Below are 7,266 nucleotides of genomic sequence, written 5' to 3'. Positions count from 1 at the left end.
CTCAGGGGGTTGGGATGCCGGAGGGGGTGAGGGCTCCAGCTCGGGATGCGGGCTCTCGGATGGGGCCAGAAATAAGGAGTTCAGGGTGCAGGAGGGGGCTCTGGGCTGAGGGAGGAGCTGAGGGCTTTGAAGTATGGGAGAGGGCTCTGGGCTGAGGCAAGGGGTTGAGGTGTGGGAGGGGCTGGGCTCTGGGCTGGAGGTGCAGGTTCCAGGATGGGGCCAGAAATGAGGAGTTCACGGGGTGGGAGGGGGCTCCAGCTGGGGTTGTGGGCTCTGGGATGGATCCAGGGATGAGGGATTTGAGGTTGAGGAAGGGACTCTGGGCTGGGGCTCAGGGGTTCAGAGGGCATGAGAGGGCTCAGGGCTAGGGCAGGGGCTTGGGGCACAGGGGTGGGGGGGTGAGAGCTCTGACTAGGTGTGTGGGCTCTGGAGTGGGTCTGGGGATGAGGGGTTTGGGGTGCAGGAGAGGGCTCTGGGCTGGGACTGAGGGATTCGGAGGGTGGGAGGGGGATTAGCGCTGGGGCAGGGGGTTGGGGGACGTGAGGGGTGCAGGCTCCAGGCAGCACTTATCTCAGGCAGTTCCCAGAAGTGGGACATGTCTGGGAATTTACAGCTGGGGCTGTAAATCGCAGCTTGGGTAGCTGTATGTGTGTTAGCTCTGACTGAGCTAGTGCCTAAAAATAGCAGTGTGGTTATCAGGGGGCATGAAGACCTGACTGATTAAGAATTTTTTCATGCTTCTTCGGGGTAGCCAGTGTGGGCTGGTCCAACCCTGACCTCTCAAGAACTTCCTCCCTTTCCTCCTTTCCTCTTTCTATATCTCAAGCCCTCCTCGTGGCTGCTCTAGGAATCAGCATGGCCACACTACCGCATACGTGTCTTGGTCTCACAGCAAAGGCCTTGCACCCAGTACGTGCACTTGCATGCAGGAACTGGGCAGAACTGCCACGCAATAATTACTTTTCCAGACAGCTGGGATTTGAACAGGTGCGTGACCTCCTCCCCACACATGCTGCTCATATTTCCCCTTCTTCCCCCATCTCACGGGCTCTGAACGCAGCACCCTCTGGTTCCCCCTTTTTCCTTGTACCAAGAGGAGTATGCATGGGACATGAATCTCTCAAGGGATGCAGCAAAAAATGTTTGGGAACCTCTGGTTTAACCAAACTCAGATTTCATGGAAGAGAAATAGTAAAACTTGAACAGAGAAACCTTGCTCTGTGTATCTTTCCTGGAAAAAAAGAAAATTAGGGCTGTCCAACGATTAAAAAAATAATCACAATTAATTACGAGATTAAAAATATAGTTGGGATTAATCGCAGTTTTAATTGCACAGTTAAACAATAATAGAATATCAATTTAAATGTATTATAAATATTTTTGGATGTTTTTCTACATTTTCAAAATATTGATTTCAATTACAGCACAGAATACAAAGTTTGCAATGCTCACTTTATATTATTATTTTTTTTACAAATATTTTCACTGTAAAAATGATAATCAAAGGAAATAGTATTTCACCTCCTACAAGTGCCATAGTGCAATCTCTTTATTGTGAAAGTGCAACTTACAAATGTAGAATTATTATATTTTTACATAACTCCACTCAAAAACAGAACAATGTAAAACTTTAGCGCCTACAAGTCCACTCAGTTCTACTTCTTGTTCAGCCAATCGCTAAGACAAACAAGTTTGTTTACATTTACAGGAGATAATGCTGCCCGTTTCATATTTACAATGTCACCTGATAGTGAGAACAGGTGTTTGCATGGCACTGTTATAGCCGACCTTGCATGGTATTTAAGTGCCAAATATGCTAAACATTCGTGTTCCCCTTCATGCTTTGATCACCATACCAGAGGACATGCTTCCATGCTGATGATGGATTCTGCCTGACAATGATCCAAAGCAGTGTGGACCGAAGCACCTTCGTTTTCATCATCTGAGTCAGATGCCACAAACAGAAGGTTGATTTCCTTTATTGGTGGTTTGGGTTCTGTAGTTTCTGTCTCAGAGTGTTGCTCTTTTAAGACTTCTGACAGCATCTTCCACACCTCATCCCTCTCAGATTTTGGAAGGCACTTCGGATTCTTAAACCTTGGGTCGAGTGCTGTAGCTATCCTTAAAAATCTCACATTGGTACTGTCTTTGCATTGTGTCATATCTGCAGTGAGTGTTCTTAAAACAAACATGTGCTGGGTTATCATCCGAGGCTGCCATAACGCAAAATGTATGGCAGAATGTGGGTAAAACCACAGAGCAGGAGACCTACAATTCTCCCCCAAAGAGTTCATTCACAAGCTTGCAGGGCTCAAGTAGTGTTTCTAGCTTTTACAGTTTTTCGAAATCACTTCCTTGTTGCATTGATAGATTAGCTGCTCAAAAGCACAATGTGGCTGTGATAGCAGCTTTATTTCCAAGCAGGCACTGACCCATACTCAGTGTGTACTGGGTTTGAAATGGCCCACATGTTTTCTACATTTTGCCAGCACATTTTCAAAACCACCATCACTGAGTGGATTGCTGCAGACTGTGAGTGATGCACCTCCTGTTAAAAATGCAAACGACTGGCAGCTGCTATCATATTTCATATACTGTCAGTACTCGTTGTTACCTTTTCTTGACTATTTCATGCTTTTGCAACATCCAAGAAATGCTCTGCACATATTTCAGCATAATGTCTCTCTTTCGTATGCATTATTATTAAAAGCAAACAACTGCAGTTTTCATGCAGCATCACTCAGGTGCGTCGTCATACCAAGATAGCTATGATTGCCCATGGCTGTCCAGTGATCACCAGTGAAAGCAACAGGTAGTGCATTTTTCAGAAGCTCCAACTTTGTAGTCTTCTCACGGTGATAAAGGTCGTGCATTCGTGATGCAATGGTTCCTTGGGAGGGCAAGGTGTATGACTGATTGGAAGATGCAATTTGAATAACATCTCTTAGCCCGCTGTCATTTACAATGTTGAATGGTCTGCAGTCCATAGCTATCCACTTTGCTATAGCATTAGTTAAGTTGTACTTTTTTGATCCATGGGCTTGTAGTGATCCTGAACTCTCTAAGTGTACTCTATTGCCGCTGGCAGGATTCATTTGTTGTCAGTGGGTTATCTGTAGCACAAAAACTAGAGGAGAAAGCATGTTTCCAATACCATTGAAGTACTTCAGGTCTGCAGTCTTGAAGTACTTCAGTGGTATTGGAACTCAGCCTTGCAGTAGCTAGAGTTAACTGTCTTTTTATCCAGGGAACCATCTGGAAGTTTTTTAAAAATAAACTTCCCATTCAAAAGACGAACTTTTGCTGCTTTGCTCCATTAACTGAAAGCCCTAAAAAAACCCCAACCAAACAGCTTCATATTGTTCCACGGAACCCAGAGATACCTGAGCAATTGAGACAATTAATAAAACTCCAGTCGAAATTACATTAGCTGAAAGTACAAGACATATAATCACAGTACATGTGACCAAACATCTCTCAATGTCTAGTCTATGAATTATTGAATTAGAAAGAAAGTCTGAACTAAATCGGATGCAGCCCTTCTGATGGTCTAAAGTTCTTCTGTGCTAAAAGCTTATGTAATGAAGTACTCATTGCCAGGCAATATTCATAAAAGCAAGTGCTTCAGTTGCCCTGAATATTCTTCTTTGCCTGTTTATAGTAAATCAAACTCTTTGGTGGAATAAAAGCTTGAACTCACAATTTATTAGTATTCACTTTGTGCTGAAGAAAAATAGATGTGAAGTACTTTGAACATTCAGTTATCACCAAAACGATGGTTAAAAGGAATGGGGATTGATGACTTTTATAATGTGTGTATAAGACTACAGATGATTGCCACCGTTTCATATACTGAATAGGCTAGATCCTGTACACAGCTCCTGGACAATTTAAATAGAAGTGTTTTTCCTGCACCATAATTGATTTACCTTTGTAAATAATGTATTACCACTTTTAAAAGGCTTCCAGTTCTCATGTAGTAGGAAATAAACTGATCAGCAGCAAAGGTCAGGAAGAAATTCCTCCCTACATGTATATTACTTCCTGCATTTTGGAGGTTCTATGCCTTTCCTTCTGCCAATAGCCATTGTCAGAGACAGAATATTGGACTAGAAAAATTAATTTGATCTGTTTGATACAGAAATTCCTAGGCTCCACTTTGTTTCTAAAGTGTGTATAATTGCTGTTTTATTGAAATAATCTTGCATTAAGATCTAGTGGGACTAATAACTTTAACCACAGGTGCAAGGGAATATGAATGTCAAAGATTTACTTTCCTATGAAATTGGCTCATTATAATTTCTTTAAATATAGACTTCTCTTTTGTGTCAATATTTGCAGAGCTACATCAGGAAGTTTAATCCCATTCTCCCTTGTGTTAGACATTTGTACGAGGATGGCCTATCTACCCCTTACACAGAACAAGAAGTGCTGAAATCACTCTAATAACCCTGCTACCACGCAGTAAGGTTATTCAATGAATGATCTTAAAGAAACTTATAGGAATTTTAGATTTAAATATTAACTCTTCCCGATTTGCCAGTCCCTTTGGAAGCTATAACTTGTGTCTGTACCATGCTAATTTAAGGTCCCTGATAGCTCCTCCCAAATTTAGAGTTTACATTGTCATTTGAGTTTTCTCCAAAGCTGCCAGCCAAGTTCCTCTATTCTGTGCCATTTAGGTTCTTATATCTTGCCCATCACTGTGGCATCTTATTATTCTCCCCCAGAGGGTAATGCATCATATCTGTTCCACTAGTATCTCCAGAGGATAGAATCATAGGGTTGGAGGGGACCTTGAGAAGGCTGTTAAAGAGCAGCTACTAAAGTCAGACATTTTAAAATCAGCAGATCCGTATAATTTACATCCAAGAATTTTAAAAGAGTTGGCTGAGGAGCTCTCTAGATCATCAATGTTGATTTTTCAATAAATCTTGAAACATTGGAGAAGTTCCAGAAGACTGGAAGAAAGTGAATGTTGTACCAATATTTTTTAAAAATAAATGGGATAACCTGGGTAATAACAGGCCTCTAATTCTGACCTCAATCCAAAGCAAAATAATGGAGTGGCTGATACAGGACTCAATTAATAAAGAATTAATGGATGATATAATGAATGCCAATCGATATGGATTTATATAAAATAGATCCTGGAGAAAGAACCTGATGTCTTTTTCTCATGAGATTACCAGTTGTGTTGATAAAGGCAATAGTGTTGATACTTAGGCATCTGTAAGGTGCTTGACTTAGTGCATGACTGACAAAAAAACCCAGAACGATATAAAATTAACATGGGACACATTAAATTGATTAAAAGCTGGCTATATGGCTAGCTGAGAGGTCTCAACTTGTAATTGTAAATGGGCAATCAATATTGAGCGGGTGTGTTTCTAGTGGGGTCCCGCAGGAATTGGTTCTTAGCCCTTCGCTATTTAACATTTTTATCAATAAAAATCTTAAAATAAGAAAACATAAAATTATCTCTGACAAAGTTTGCAGATGACACAAATTGAGGGTGTGGTAAATAATGAAGAGGAATGATCACTGATTTAGAGCAATCTGGATTGTTTGGTAAACTGGGCTCAAGCAAACAATATGTGTTTTAATACAGCTAATTGTAAATGTATACCTCTAGGAAAAAAGAATGCAGGCCATACCTACAGGATGGGGAACTCTATCCTGGGAAGCAGTGACTCTGAAAAAGATTTGGGGGTCATGGTGGATAATCTGCTGAATATGAGCTCCCAATCTGAAGTTGTGGCCCAAAGGTCTAATGTAATCCTTGGATGCATAAACAGGGGAATCTAGACTAGGAGTAGAGAGGTTATTTTACCTCTGTATTGTCAGTGCTGCATCCATTGCTGGAGTACTTTGTCCAGTTCTGTTATCCACAATTCAAGAAGGATGTTGATAAATTGGAGAGGGTTCAGAGAAGAGCCACATGAAAGATTAAATGATTAGAAAAACATGATTTATAGTGATGGACTCAAGGAGCTCAATCTATTCAGTTTAACAAAGAGAAGGTTTAGGGGTGACTTGATTACAGTCTATAAGTACCTACGTAGGAAAGAAATATTTGATAATGGGCTGTAGCTGAGAAAGGTATAACACAATTCAGTAGGTGGGAGTTGAAGCTAGACAAATTTAGACTGGAAATACGGTGTACGTTTTTAACAGTGAGGATAATTAACCACTGGGAACAATTTACCAAGAGTCATGCTGGATTCTCTATCACTGACAATTTTCATATGAAGATTGGGCATTTTTTCCTAAAATATATACTCTAGAAATTATTTTGGGGAAGTTCTGTAGCATGTGTTATAGAGATGGCCAGACTGCAAGATCACAATGATCCCTTCTGGCCTTGGAATCTATGAATGCTGTGGGTGGATTTTTTTGTTGGTTTGTTTGTTTAGTTATGAAATGGTATGTGTTTTCTTTAGTAAAGTCAAGGTTGCAAAAATGTTCCAAATCCACTTGCACTTGGAACAGAGAGTATCTGTTTGCCAGAAGCTGGGAATGGGCGACAGGAGATGGATCACTTGATTACCTGCTCTGTTCATTCCCTCTGGGGCCCCTGGCATTGGCCACTATCGGAAGACAGGATACTGGGCTAGATGGACCTTTGGTCTGACCCAGTATGGATGTTCTTATGTTCTTATCAAGATTTTAAATGGTTCTTAAATCCTGGAGAAGCACATTCCACAGCCTTAGACCAATCCCGGATAAAGCTGTAGCTCCGCCCCAAAGAGCTTTACTTTTTCAGTAGACCATTCCCTTGTGTCAGAGGACTGGAGTTACTAATTGGGGCCTTGACTCTGGGGTCAGATCATTATGAGCCTTCTAGAGAAGAACTGAGATCTTGAACATTGTATTCCATTAGGAGCCAACATACTGAGAGAGGACAGGTTTGATGTGCTCACAATAACCCACGTTGATGAGGATATGCCTTGCCATGTTGTGTACCTGTGTAGTTTCCTCATGCCCTCCTTGGAACTGACCCCTTTTATTCTCCCAAGGTGTTCACAAACACCTCCATGTAATCTAACCCCCCTCTTAAGATACAATCTGGTCCAGCTTCTCTTAACTGGTCCAGTCTACTGCTTCTGTTCTCAGCATGGCTCCATTCTCCTTTAACCTCTCCTTCCTTGGAAATCTTATCATGGCCCCATTTTTCTCATGTTGGCTCTGGCCCAAATTGGCTTCTTACTGCAGTGGTTGCTTTTCTGATGTAATAGGCAAGATAAGATAGTGTCAGTCCCCATT

The 7,266-nt window shown here is 41.6% G+C and overlaps 1 pseudogene; it reads right to left on the bottom strand.

The window, feature by feature from the left end:
- Positions 1-1,655: 1,655 nt before the first annotated feature.
- On the bottom strand, positions 1,656-3,317 carry LOC140913887 (E3 SUMO-protein ligase ZBED1-like; annotated as a pseudogene).
- Between the last annotated feature and the right edge of the window lie 3,949 nt (positions 3,318-7,266).

Source organism: Lepidochelys kempii, chromosome 6 (assembly GCF_965140265.1).
Source record: "Lepidochelys kempii isolate rLepKem1 chromosome 6, rLepKem1.hap2, whole genome shotgun sequence".
NCBI lineage: Eukaryota > Metazoa > Chordata > Testudines > Cheloniidae > Lepidochelys > Lepidochelys kempii.
Note: the sequence above shows the minus strand (reverse complement) of the source record. Positions and strands in the feature narration are given on the sequence as shown.